The 15,414-nt window shown below is 40.0% G+C and overlaps 1 protein-coding gene across 1 annotated transcript in view; it reads right to left on the reverse strand.

Moving 5' to 3' along the window:
- The window catches only part of LOC115481771 (nicotinamide N-methyltransferase-like), a 37,297-nt gene extending 35,193 nt beyond the window's left edge, over window positions 1-2,104 (reverse strand). Inside the window, exon 1 of the mRNA XM_030221152.1 lies at window positions 1,999-2,104. The gene's annotated coding sequence lies outside the window, so the exon portion shown is untranslated. The remainder of the gene's footprint in view (window positions 1-1,998) is intronic.
- Window positions 2,105-15,414: the final 13,310 nt, after the last annotated feature.

Here is a 15,414-nt window from a genome sequence, read left to right on the forward strand (position 1 = left end):
TAATGAAAAATATTATTCGGTTGAATATAAATAATGAATACGACGGGCACTGAGCTTTAACATAACCAATAATAAGAGATTATGTGAAATCAGAGATTATGAGGTCCTTTTACTAAGGTGCGCTGAAAAATGGCCTACGGTAGCGTAGATGCGTGTTTTGGGAACAATCAGAATTATTTTTTAGCGCAACTACAAAAAGCGGACATGCGGCAAAATGAAAATTGCCACGTGTCCATTTTGGGTCTGAGACCTTACCGCAAGTCATTAACCTAGCAGTAAGGTCTCATGCGGTAACTGGGCGGTAATGGTCTTTGCACATCAAATTCCACTTGGCACATGTAGCTGCCGTGCATCAGAAAATAAAAAATATCATTCAGATACGCATAGCGGACGCATGCTAAAATTGAAATTACCGCAAGGGCCACATGGTAACCGGGTGGTAACTCCAATTTGGCATTCTTTGGGCATGCATAGGCACCTACATGGCTTAGTGAAAGGGCCCCTAAGTGTTTATTTCAGTAGGATTTAGCAAAGTAGAGCCCCCAGACGATTTGTATTCAAATTTAAATCACTGTTCGGCCAAATATGAATGATGTATTTGGGCCCAAATTGAATTGAGTATGATTTTTTGGTACAGCCTTAGTTCCTAATCAATTTCAAAGAGAAATGTTCCCTTTAGAAATTTATATAAAGACTGAGGATAAAAAAATACCCAAAGAATTCACATATAGCTTCATTGTTTAAGTGTTGCATCTCTATTAGGTAAAAGTCTTCTAAATTGAAAAGTGTTTGAGTGGTCAGAAGAGTGTTGTTCTAAAAATTAGAATTGCTCTAAATATGGTCTTAAAAGTTCTAAATCTCGCTGCAGGGAGATATTTATTTGGATCATATTCATTTGATATGCTGCCAATCAGGCTGTATCTAAGCAGTTTATAGCTCAAAAATGAAAATGAAAAGGGGACAGAAAGAGGAATGAGCACAAGGAGGCCAAGCTTAGTTCAAAGGTTAGTTTAAAATATAAATAATCTAACTAAAAAACAGCAGAAAGCAACTATTGAGAATTATTAAAATTAATGAACCAGGATGCGAAGGGAGGAAAGGGACAAAATGAACTAGACAAAGGATGGCCTGAAGTGGTAAAAGTGAAGGCTGAGGGCAGGGACTATGCCAGAAACAAAGTTTAATCCCATAGAAAATGTTGTAGAGAACTTTCTGATTTACCAATCAGCTCAAAATGGTCCTACTGTGGATAACCAGGAGAATTGCAGATTATTTTAGGCTGTGGAAATATACAATTGCTAGATAATCGCTAACCTGGAAAAATTTCCACTGTATGAAAAAAGGTTTGTACTAATCAACAATTCTCCCGTTCTCTATTATAAGAAGGAAAAAAGGCCTCACAGAGCTCCTGGACAGTATTCATCCATCGGAGCTTAAACGAATCTCATATGGGTTCTCTGATCATCATTGGCCAAAAACCTTCTCAGTTGTACATGTTGTAATATCCTCAATAAAATAACAATAGATATAAATCTTGCATCCAAGAACAACTATTACACATTGATGTACGGGAATGTGGTGATTAGAATAAGTTTGAGAGAGCATTTATCTTTCAAACTGGCCCCAAGCGAGGGAGCATATTACTGAAGAAATCCCTAGTGCCAGTTTGAAAGATAAGTGCTCTCTCAAACTTATTCTAATCACCACATTCCCGTACATCAATGTGTAAGAGTTGTACTTGGATGCAAGATTTATATCTATTGTTATTTTATTGAGGATATTACAACATGTACAACTGAGAAAGTTTTTGTCCAATGATGAACAGAGAACCCATATGAGGTTCGTTTAAGCTCCGATGGATCAATACTGTCCAGGAGCTCTGTGAGGCCTTTTTTCCTTCTTATAATAAAGAATGGGAGAATTGTTGATTAGTACAAACTTTTTTCATACAGTGGAAATTTTTCCAGATAACCAGGTGAAACCTTTTTTTCTTCTTACCTGCAGTTCGTCCTTCACAGCACTAGAGGGGGCCTAGTGTGCTGTGATCCTGTCCCTGACCCTGTGTAGAGTTAATGTAACAGATTCCACATAAGTACTGGGCCAGATTCTCTGCACGAGTCAACTACAATTTGATAATTTTTTTGTGGTACTCAGCACTAAAGTACCCTGTACTCTGCCACCACCTCGTGGGCCTGACCTGGAGACCTTTTATCCCCCTCAAAGCTCATTCTGGCAGCCACAAAGCTAATCTTTCAACAAACACTAGATGTTGCTTAATATATTACAAAATGTGTTCTTGAAGTTAATTTACAGTGAAGTTTTCCATTAATGTTTCTATTTATTTTAACCATTAATATGCAAGAGGTTTATGTAAGAGGTCGAAGGACTGGGTCACCTTTGTCCCTCTCTCCCCTGAGGGGAATTGCAGTCTTTGGTGAAATTTGCCTGCTTATTTTCTTTTTTTTGGTGGGGGGGAGGGGGAATCAAAAGAGTAAAGAAGTTATATTGACAATGGGGGCAGGAACACCGATTCAGCACTAGTACCCAAAACATTTTTTTTGGGGGGGCAGCATCCTCAGCCCCATGCCCACCCCAAACTACATCTATGGATGCAGTTAAATCCTGGTCCCATCAAAGAAGGGGGTGGGGAAGGAGATCTGAATCACTGGGAAAAGCTGTGATTTGCTTCAGATACATTCAACCCATTCCTGCTTCCACTTAAATATTAATGGTTATCTAGTTTTCACGCAACATAGCTTGAACCTATATGTAACCCAGATATGAGACCGATTATTTATGTTTTAGAAAGAAATTGAAGACACTATTGTTTCTGGGTTCTTTTAGGTTATGAATAATTTTAACTATTGTAAATTGAAATTTGTATCTGGGAGTTTGTCCCATATTCCTTTAATTGTTATCTGCGCCAAACCAGACAGGTAGTCGCAAAATATAAACCTTCTATTATAATATAATCTGCTTTGGGTGGGGGTGGGGGGGATGGATGTCCACTCCTTAAAGGTTACTCCAAAACATTTAGGGAAAATAATAAAAGGGGTTTTGGTAGGCAGGGTGAGACCACAGCCCCAGGGTCCTGACTGCCGATAACATTGGGAAAGTCTTCATCCTGCTGCACACTTTACAGAAACTCAGGTCCAGTCCCGGGCCTGTTTTCTTAAAAGCACCTTCATTAGATGTCTCCCTAAAAAAAGGTATTTACAAATCCAAAAGTAGGAAGGCAAATTTTGCAAAGATCAAACTGGTCCAGTTCAAAAGGACAACATGGTAAGAAATCATCAGAAGTAACAGGTTTCTCTACAAATCCACTGGTAATATTTCCTTTCTCCTTTCTTTGGTGTTAACTGGCAGATTCTCTCTCTTGGTAACCTCTCAGCTTCTCTCTTCTTTGGGCCCCTAGGTGAACACCCACTCTTCTCACTCTTGAAAACACAATTCCACCAAAATATTACAAAATCTACCTGGTACTTGTGTTAAGTGCACTGTGCTTTTCTGCCCTGGACTTCTTTTAAAATATTTTAAAAAATAAATTTAAAAAAAAAATCATTCTACAAAAATAACTCTTCTCTGGGTGGTTATGAACAAGGGATACTACATCACCTCCACAAAGACAAATTATCTAAAATGCTCAGAACCCTATACCATGTGCTGGGAAAATGCAGGGGTTCATTCCTTCCCACCAGAGTCTGGATTTCCCAGGATGTTATGAGGGATGCACCCTCCAGGTCCCACTAACCCCCTCCCCCCCCCCCCCAAGGTACACAAAAACATTCTTGAATGTGGACTCCCTAAGAAATTCTTACATGAGAACCTTCACCCTCGGCTACTTTCAGTAGCCACTCCCCATTGGCAGTCCAACTGCAGACCAGGGGCGTAGCTACGGGTGGGCCTGGGTGGGCACAGGCCCACCCATATTTGGCTCAGGCCCACCCAGTCTTAATGAACACCAATCAGCTGCCAGCAATCCTGCACAGCTACACGCAGTAGTCCAATCGCATTAGTAAATGTGCAGAAAGCAGTGAAGCACCTCCTACCGCCTTGCTTTGTTTCCTGCTATTCGGGAATCAAGCATCGGATGGGAGGGATGGGGGGGGGGGGAAGAGGTGAGGCTCCACTCTGCACCGCTCCGCTCCGCACCGCACCGCACCGCACCGCACCGCACCCTTCTTATGGTGGTTTACTTCTCTCTGCTGCTCTGTCTCCGTTCCCTACGGCCGCCTGCTGCCTCTCCTCTAGCATATGCTCACTTACGCGGTCTGCCCTGCAGTGCATGCATCGCTCTGGCCAGGTTTCATCTCGTCGTCTCCAGTGAGCCCCCAGCCAGGACCCAAGGGGTTGAATTGAGAGCGGGAGATAGCATGGCGGCAAAGGGTTGAGGCCACGGACTCAGAGGTTGGTCTGTTTTCCCTCCCTCGCGCACAGCCATAATCCCCGTGCACTCGGGGCAGGGCAAATGGGCCTGTGGGCTGCTGCATCCACGTTGTTCTTCTTTATTGTTGGTGGCGTTCTTGTTTGATCTCGCTTGTGTTTTTAAGCAAGCCGGCTTGTGCAGTATGCGGATGTTCACAGAGAAAGTATAATAACGGGATAACTTTTCGTGGGTAGAGTTGTGATTTATTGTGAGTTGTGATCATCAGTGTGTCATTTGGAAAGGCTGCTTGTGGGGACACCCTAGCACTTGAGGTATTTGTGTGGAGATATTTTCCTCCTGGTGAAGGGCCACTAAAGCAGACATTATGAGAATCAGGTGCTTGACATTCAGAGTTTCTATCAATCTATTTATTTACTTATTTTATGGCATTTTTATGTATGTAACAACCAAGATATGCACTAAGGGATATGAATTGGGTTGATACATGGGAGCATTTGAAGTATTTTTTTTTCCTGTGTCTGGGTCAAGGGAGGGGGATGGTTTGTGGGAACTTGCTCCTTTTGTTTTGTGGGGTGCGGTGGTATATTATAAAGGTGCACTTAATATTGTTTATTGCTGCTATTTAAGAGCTACCATCATACAGAAGTCAAGGATCAGTCTGGGTGTGTGCCAACATTTTCCAGTTCTGTAAAGTCTGTTTGGTTGTGAAAGGCATATATATATATATATTTTTTTTTTTTTTTGGGGGGGGGGGGGGGGTTAATCTTTGTCTCCCAGATCTGTGTTTGTATATAGATGAGTCCCAGGAATAATGATGGCTAAGGGAAAGCAGCAGTAAAACAGTTGGAGCTGAATGACAAAATGATGATGCATAGCTTGATGGGATGTCCTTGTTGTAAGACCAGAGTAAATAATTTCTTAGCTTCTTGCCTCAAATTAACCAAGGAGGAACAACTCTATTATTCTGCCTCACTGTATTTCCAGTTTTAGCACAGTATAAGTCATCACAAGGACAAAATATAAGAAACCCAATGGACTGCATTAGGGGCTTATAGCCCATGTAGTTATGTTTAAACAAATGAGAGATCTGCATGAAAGAAAGTATTTTTATTATTTTGACTTATGAAAACCACTTGTCCCTGAAACATGTTCAAAACGGAATAATCCGTTTGTACAAAAGAGATGAAGTGAAGATGTGATTCCATATGCCCCAATGAAAGGAGAGTTTCATTTTAATTCAATTTAATTTCTTATAAAGCAAAGTTTGAAGGATGTGTGCCATTGCTGTAATTATTTTTACAGGATACTGTGATGTGTGTTTAGATGTTTGCCATTATAGTAGACTTATGTCTTGTCAAGTTTAAGTGTTGCTTGTCTAGTAATTAATATGCAAAATTTTATGTATGTTCTATACACTATTAATCAGAGGGTAGAAGAGACAAATTTAAATCACATGAGAAGAGACCTCTCCTAGGGGTGCCAGCTAGAGCATACACTATTTAGCCAATAGCACATTTAAAGCTACCAATTACACAGGTATGCGTACACTTACCTGTTGCTTTTCTGTCCATTTACAGACTCAAAGTGGCATATACTGTGATGCGTTGGGTGTGCGATTGGTTGGGTGGTGTGTGTTTTGGCTGGCACTTTTGGGAGAGGTTTCTTCTCGTGAAAATTTATGTATATAACAGTTGTAACCTGCCTAAAATTGTGGGATAGTGCAGGATTGACATTCTTTAATTTATTTAAAAAATTTCTGTGTTCCATAAAAGTATGTATGTGGTTTATGTTGATGCAGGCCATCTGTTGGGCAGATAATTTTGTCATCAAGTGCATGCTAAGGCATTATTTAGACTATCCCATGAAACATGACTCATACCTATATACATAGTGCCCACCCATATTAGCTCTGGGCCCATCCAAAATGTCAGGTCTGGCTACGCCACTGCTGCAGACCCTTCGTAGGTTAATTTGCATTCCTTTCCAATGCTATCTTCTGTCTTAGAATAAGCCAGCTTAAGGGACCTCATCTCCTCTCAAGACCTATCTTGCCATGCAGAGAGACAGTTCCCTTTGCTGCTCCTCAGCAGCTCTAACCCCTCAGGCTCCATGCAACCCATGCCCAGCATTAATATTGAACACTTCCCAAAAGATACTGTCTATTATCATTACAGCCATGAGCTTTGGTTCAAGGCCTGACTTTGGTTCAGGATCTAAAAATGACAGAGAAGCTTATAGGCCTGTACCTCTAATTTGAACTCTAGAATAACAGTAGAACTCAAGAGCTGTTGTGACATCCTCATGCAGCAAAATGAGGAAGGGGCTAGGCTTGGGTGATTTATTTATTCCTAGGTATTGGTGGGTGGACTACCATATTGGGAGGGATAAATACACCCGGAAATTACAATACTTAGGCCCCGATGCTCAAAGAAAACTGGGCTTGCAACATTTGATTTAGACTGGTTGTAGCCAGTCTTGCGCCATGTTATTCAGGGTTCTATGTTGTTTTCACTGTTTGCCGTAGCAGCTACCAATAATCCTATGCAAATGTATTACAATGAGCTTATTAGTATTAAAATGAACATTCAGTGTACTGCACAGAAAGGTGCACCTACCTTTAATATGCATAATTTTCCAGCAGGTCTGGAGCTATCGTATGGGGATGACTTCTCAGTGGAGTAGTCTGCTTTCATTTTTTTAACAGTATCTGCATGTGTGTGTGAAATGTGCCATGTACATGTGTGTGTGTGTGTGTGTCCCCCACACATAGCAGTAGTGTAAAGTTGGCGTGGAACATTTTTAATAATATCTGCATTTGTGTGTGAGAAATGTGTGCCATGTGCATGTATTATTGTGTGTATGTGTCCCGCACATAACAGTAGTGTTAAAAAGTTGTTGTGGAACAATAATAAAGGGAAACTCTGAATGTGACATCACTGGACGCACGCCTTTTTTCCTGGGCATGTGCAAAACATCCACGCTTACTGAGAGACTGTTCTGCGCATGTGCTAGGCACTTTCCCTACCGAACTGCTTGCAGAATTTCCATGCATCTCATTTGAATGCAATTTCCTTTCAGCATTGGTCGCTGTTTAGAAATTGGTAAGTTCAACGTTGGCTATAAACACACATGTTATTTAACGGCAACTTTTGAGCATCTGCCGCTTAGCCTGGAAGTACCAGGCACTTTTATAGTTACCTACTATAGCCTTCATCCCCTGTCCTCAAGGTTCACCAATGGGTCAGGATATCCTTAATGCATATGTAAGAAAGAGAATTGCATGCCTACTACCTCTGTTGTATGCAAATCTCTCTCCTTAGGGGTATCCTGAAAACCTGACTTGGCAGCTGTTGAAGACTAGGTGTAAAGACCAAGGCACTAGAGGGATGGGCATCAAAACCCATATTTCATTCCGTCACTTTAAGTCAGGGGTGAATTGTGAATCACATTGAACCCCTTTTTTTTTTAGGGCAAAGAGCGATCAACAAGAATACTATTGACATTGTGACACACCCAGCTGGTCAGGTTTTCAGGATATCCAGAATGAATATGCATGAGATAAATTTGCATGCCCTATCTTTATTGTATGCAAATCTATCTCATGCTTATTCATTATTGGTATCCTGAAAACTTGACTGGCTAGGTGTGTCCCAGGGACTGGGTCGAGGATCCCTGCTTTAAGGATGTCACATTAGGAGCATGAACTCCAGAACTTTCCTCACTGTAAAAATAGAGGAGCATACTAGATATAAATTTTCACGTAAAATCAAACTAATCTGTGGAAGTCTAGACTTGATTGTGATCCTTCTTTAGGTGGATGGGTTCCAAACCCATCCTGGGTTTCAGAATTCAGAGTACTCAAGGGTATGTTTTGCTTTTATAAACTAAGTATTTGGCAGCCCACTCCAAGTAATGTGGTTTCAATAAAATCTGCTTGTGTATAGGAAGAATTAAACAACAGCTTTTGTATTTTACCCTCTGCTTTGGTTTTATATTCAATCCTCCTTTTTTTTCCCTTTCCGCTGTTTTTCTTTCTTCCCTTAGGCCCCACTGCTTATATTTTATACTCTTCTGGCTGTGCCTGTTGGGCATCTGCTTTTCATAAATCAACTCTCTTGAGGCAGGCCACATACTAAAACATGCTGGGCAATAGATTTTTATATGGACATTTTTGACAAAATATACGACATGAGAACATGTTGATTCTATTTTATCTATTTATCTATCTAGCTAGCTAGCTAGCTCTATACATTATTGTGTTTGTGAGAAGTTTTTTCTACTAAAGAAGTTTTACCTAGCCAGTTCAATGTTTGTTTGTTTGTTTATTTATTTATTTATATATTGTATTACTGTACTTTGCTCTCCATTTGTACAAACATTTTCCTCTAACCATTCTTCAGTATTGCCCTTAAAGATATTTGGACAGAACTGGTCCCAGAACTGATTCCTGGGTCACTTCACACCTCACTTTTCTTTCCTCTGAGTGACTTCCATTTACCACTTCCTTCTATCAGTCGATTGGCTTTTTATCCAATCCACCACCTGGAAACCAACCCCCAGGCTGCTCACTTTATTCATGAACCTCTTATGTGGGACAATATCAAAGGCTTTGTTGAAATCCAAGTGAACCATATCCAGTTCATCACCTTGATCTAATTCTCTGGTTACCTAATCAAATGAATCAACCCAATTACTTTGATATGACCTGCTCCTGGCAAAAACATGCTGCCTCAGATCTTGCAACCCACTGGATTATAGATATTGACAGGGCCAGCTCAAAGAATTGTGGCACCCTGAGCCAGCTTCCGTCTGTGTGCTCTCCCCACACACATTGTTTCCCCTCCCCCCCCTGCAGCTCTGGCATCTCTCCCTCCCTCCTTCAGTCCAGTGTCTCTACCCTTCATTCCCCACTCCCTCAGCCTGGTCTCTTTTTCCTCCTCCCTCCCCGCAGGTCTGGCATTGCTCCATCTCCTCTCTCTCCCCCTTCTTCCTCATGGTCCTATAAACTGTGTGCAAGTTGCTGGCATCAACAGCCTGAAGACAGGATGCCTTCACCCTGGCCCTTCATTTTCCTTCTACCGCATCCCACCTCCTTTGATGGAATTTCTTGTGGGTGGGACACAGCAGAGTAAAATTCAGGGCCTAGGCGAAGGCAGTCTGTATTTAGATTGCTGCTGCTGGAAACTTGCATAGGACTATGGCCGGGGGGTGGGGAGAGAAGGAGAGAGGAGAAGGAGTGATGCCAGACGTGCAAGGAGTGGGGCGAGGAGGGAGGAGAGAGGGACACCAGGCTGGGGGGGGGGGGGGGGAGGAAGAGAAGGTGTGAGATGCTGGACCAATGGAGGGAGGAATGCCAGACTTGCAAGGAGGGAGAAATGCCAGACTTACAGGGGAAAGAAAGGGCTAACTCCCACGGTCTGAATATCGGTCCCTAAATGGACAGTAGCCATGGCAGTGGTCAGTGGCAAAAATGTATATTCAGTGCCTCTGACTATATTTATAGCGGTACTGATTATACTTATTAAGCATTTAAATTAACACACTGACACTGCCGCTGGAAATCCAACCCACATTTAATTTTTTGTAATTTCTACAATGATTTTCTACAGAATGGGACCAATATTCAAAGGCATTTATCTGGTTAGCAAGTGTGTTACTAATCAGATAAGTTCTGGTTAGAGGGATCTTTAGCAACACTAACCAGATAGTGAAGTTGAATATGTTCTCTGACCACCTCTACACTATTTAGATAGTGTTGGGGTAGGCTGTGGGGAGAGTTTGGGTGGAGCCGGGGGTTATCTGGTCAGACTGCTAACCCGATAACTAACTGGATGGAAGTTAGGACAGCAAAAAGGCTGTGCTAACATTAACCAGATAATGATCTGAACACCACTACTAACCAGGTAACACTGCCAGTGTGTGCTGAAGCAAGATATTCAGATACTGTTTCTCATTATCCGGTGTTATTTTAACTGCTGCACTCAGTTTTTTTTTTACAAAAAATGCTGATGTCGGACCCAATGAGGCCTTTCAAATGGTGCCTCAAACATTGATTTTTATCTCACAATTGACTATTGCAACATTATGTTTATTGGTTGCAAATCAGAGGTGCTGCCAAGAGTTCAATCAGCCCAGAATACTGCGGCCTGTTTGATTTTTGGAATTTCTAAATATGAGCATATCACTCCAATTTTTTAAAGGTTACATTGGTTATTGGTAGAGGGTTGTTCTATTTACAAGTTACGGTCTATCGCTCAGATATATGAATAGTCTAGTTAATTTATCAGCTCAAAATGCTTCTCATACTGCAAGAGACTATTCATCTTCCTCTACTTATCAAGCTACAACATGGTGGAACTCTCTCTCAACAGAAATAAGATCTCAAGGGAATTTTGCCATTTTTCATAAAATGTTAAGAACATTCTTATTTAAGAAATGTGTATCTAATTGTTAGGAAGTATCTTTACTCTGATGTTTTGCAATTACTGGTTTTGTATTATGTAATTTTGATAATGTATATAAACCACATTGAACTCTGGAGATATATGTGGGGTGTGTCAAAGTAAAGTAAAAAAAAAAAAAAGTCCTCTGAGCATTTATTATTTATTAAAAAAATATATAACTTGCATATCTACAACCCTGAGCAGAGAACAATTTACAGTCATAATAATAGTACACATTTCATGGATATATATCAAAACAATATCTGCTAGAACATCAGAATCCAGCAGTATCCAAATAACCCAAAACTAACACCTAAGGAAAAATATCAAATGCTTGCTGAAACAGAACAGTTTTCAAAGCCCTTTTAAATTCATCCATATTTCATAAGGCTCGAAGCTGAGCAGGTAAAGAATTCCATATTCTAAAAGTGTAAAAGATTGAGTTCCTGTATTTGTCCAAAAAAAACAGTCTTGAAAGAAGGAACATCAAGCATGTTAGAAGATCCAGACCTCAAGGAGAGAGAAGGCTGATGCAAATGTAAACTTGCCGAAATCACTGGAGAAATTTTATCAGTTATCACTTTGATTACCAATCATAAGATCTTATATTGCACAAACTATACACGATGGGCAGCCAATGTAAAGAAACAAGAGCAGGGGTAATATGATCAAAATGGCTCATTCCCAAAAGTACATGAGCAGCAGCATTTTATGCAATCTGTAAAGACTGAAAGGCATATTTTGGTAACCCTAAAACAAAATGTTACAGTAGTCAAAGTGAGGCATTACTATGCTTTGTACCACTAAACGAAAATTCTCAAAGGATAAGTAATCCTTCAATCTTCTAACAAGTCTTAATTTGAAGAATACAGTATTGATCACTTTCGCTACTTGAGATTTCATATTCAATGATGAATCAATCAAAATGCTTAAAGATCGAATATTCTTTCTAAAGGCAATCTCGCTACCATTTATAGAAAAAGAATCTGGAACATCTACTAGTATAGAGCAAGATAAGACAATGACCTGTGTTTTCACCATATTCAGACTAAGATGGTTCGCTCTCATCCATCGCTTGATTGCCTTCAAGTATAAGCATAAAACCTGGATACTTTCTTTCACTGAGCTCTCAGTATTAAAGAAAAATTGGATATCATCTGCATAGATATGGTAGTGAATTCTCAAACCCTTGAGAAGTGTACATAATGGAAGGAGAAAAATATTAAACATAATTGAGATAAGGCGGATCCTTGAGGAACACTGGTAGTCAAATCAATCACATCAAATCTATCTTTATCCTGCACTACACTGTAATGCCATTCTAAAAATGATGAAAACCATTTCCTCACTATTCCTGCAATCACAATCCCTCTTAACCAGTACAGCAAAATCAAATGGCTAATGAAATAAAATGCAGCAGAAATATCCAGTGAAACTTTAAAAAAAGAATCTCATTTTTCAAATCCAACCTGAATGAGATCAATCATAGAGAGCGATAATGATTTTGTATCATGTTCACTCCTAAAACCAAATTGGCATTGGTCCAAAACTTAAGGTTCATTCAGAAACTCATAGTACAGCCTTCTCAATCACCTTAGCTAAAAATGGGAGGGAAGAAATAGGCCTGAAATTGTCCACCTTAGAGACATCCAGCTTTTCATTCTTAAGTAAAGGTCTCACTGAGGCCAACTTTAATGAATCAGATAATTGTCCCTCAGTTAAAGATTTGTTAACTATACATGAGACAGTGTCGACTGAAACTTCTACTAAAGCCTTAACAACAGAGATATGACAAGGATCAAATATGGAGCCTGTTATAACTTTACCAAAACTAGACATTGCATACGCCTAACTCACAGGAGTGAAATCTGTCCAAATCTCATCAACCTAAACTATTGGTACCTTAAAATCCAAAGTCGAAGCTGAATCAAATGATGCAATAATACCGGAAACCTTGTTTGAAAAGGCATTAGCAAATTGTTGACTAGAAATAGGTACATCTAACTGTCCTTTAACAGTTTTCAAAGTAAGTAAATTCTTTACAGTCATAAAAAGCTCTCTGGATTGAGATGGCAAAGACACAATAATCTTGTTAAAATAATCTTTTTTACTTTTCAAAGTTGCAGCACTATATAAACCTAACTTCAGATTATAGCTTCTAATGAAACACCTGATGGGTGTTTCCTCCATTCATGTTCAGACCTACGAACTTCTCTTTTTAAATCTTTCAATTCATCATTGAACCAAGGTACAGAATAAGATCGTTTTATCACAACTTGTTTCTTAGGCACCACTTCATCTAAAGAATCGGACAAAACATTATTCCAAACTTCAACAGCGGCATCTAAATATTTTTCATAAAGTTCTATCATTTTTGAGCTGATTATAGATTTTAAGGTAGTCATTTCAAATGTATCTCGCTTTTCAATGATCTTTTCAGGGATAGTATTCATCTGGGGTTTTTTTTTTTTTTTTTTTACCAATATTAACTTTAAAGCTTAACAGTACATGATCAGACCAAGAAACATACACAAAATATTTATCTGATAACATAAAATCTGAAGAACCCTTGTCTATAAAAATAAAATCCAAAATATCACCTTTAATATGAGTTGTCTTCCAAATAACCTGTTGCCATCCTAACATGTCGAACAAAGCTAAAAATTAGTACTACTAGTATCAACATGTGCATTAAAATCTCCTAGAATGATTGTGTTGGGTGGAACAAAGTTCAAGCCATTCACCACTTCAATTAGAGGAGAATAATCAGAACTCAAAACCCCAGGAGCACAATAACATAACAAACATAATACATACATTTTTGGAAAACAATGCCAATAACTCAATTCCAGGAATACCTATAACTTCATTCTTTACCAATTTAATAAAATCTTTTTAAAAAATCACAAGCACTCCACCTTCCTTTCTATGAAGGCGGAGCTGAAAGATAATATAAAAATAAGGTGGGCAAATCTGATTTAAAATTATAACATCTTCAGCTAGCAACCAAGATTCAGTGATACAAACAATATCACCCCCCCCCCCATCCCTTATTAAGTCAAATATAATAGAAACCTTGTTTCTCACTGACCAAGCATTTAATAAAGCAAATGTATAACTCCTAGAGCCTTGAATATTTCTTGACTTAACTGTGGCTAGTTCAAATAAATATCTTATAGGCCTCAGTTGAGGAGATCTTGAATTTAAATCCCTATACCACCCATTGCCAATTCTCACTGGAATAGAAAGCACTTCCATAATGCTCTAAAATCAGTACATTTTGCAACACAATACCCAATATCTCGAACAAATTACTACTCAGTTCCTTACTCAGTCACTGTGCAGCCGCTGAGCAAAGAAGCACACTAAGCAGCGGCGCTTGGATGAAATAACTGTGGGTGACATCAGCAGAGGGCGGAGCAAACCCCCACACAGCACAGTGAGATGGAATATAGCAGGGAAAACTGCAGCAGAAAGAGAACAGCACCAAGAGCTGTCGATGGCAACCTCTTTCCTGAGTGTTTGGATGAAATAGCTGCGGGTGACATCGGCAGAGGGCGGATCAAGCAGAGCGAGATGGAACACAATAGGAAAAATTGCAGCAGCAAGAGAACAGCACCGAGCTGTTGATGGTAACCTCTTTCCTGGGTGCCTGGATGAAATAGCCGCAGGTGACGTCAACAGAGGGTGGAGCAACCTGATATCTGCTCCTATGGAGCTCCCTACCTTGATTCTAAACTTGGGTAAGACTTTTCCTCTGTTTTATATCAGCGTTTTTAAAAAAAAGTCTTTTACACTTTTTCATTTTACTTCTTTATTATTATTATTATTTTTCGTATGATCAACAATCATCTAAAACAGTATGCTGAACTTAATTAAATAATGACAGCCTTACTTGACATTTATTTACAACAGTATGCTGAACTTAATAAGATAATGATAGTAATGCAGTTTCTATATACTTTTTATACATATGGTACCTATCCAGCTTATTTTCGAAAGAGATCACCAGCCATCTTCCGACACAAATCGGGAGATGGTCGGCCATCTCCTGAACCTGGCCAAATCGGTATAATCGAAAGCCAATTTTGGCCGGCGCCAACTGCTTTCCGTCACGGAGCCGGCCAAACTTCAAGGGGGCGTTTCGGCAGGGTACAGAAGGCAGGACGGGGGCGGGATGGGGGCGTGGTTACGAGATGGTCAGCTTCGCCCGATAATGGAAAAAAGATGACCAGCTCTGACGAGCATTTCGCCGGCTTCACTTGGTCCATTTATTTTTATAACCAAACCTCAAAAAAGTGCCCCAATTGACCAGATGACCACCGGAGGGAATTGGGGATGACCTCCCCTTACTCTACTACTACTACTACTTAGCATTTCTATAGCGCTGCCAGGGTTACGCAGCGCTGTACAAGTTTAGACAAGGGGAAGGACAGTCCCTGCTCAAGAGAGCTTACAGCGGTCACCAACCCCTTCCCACCCAAAAAAAAATTTGTAAACATTTTTTTGCCAGCCTCTTCACCAGCCTGAAATGTCATACCCAGCTCCCTGACAGCAGTATGCAGGTACCTGGAGCAGTTTTTT

The sequence above is a fragment of the Microcaecilia unicolor genome, chromosome 12 (assembly GCF_901765095.1).
Source record: "Microcaecilia unicolor chromosome 12, aMicUni1.1, whole genome shotgun sequence".
Lineage (NCBI taxonomy): Eukaryota > Metazoa > Chordata > Amphibia > Gymnophiona > Siphonopidae > Microcaecilia > Microcaecilia unicolor.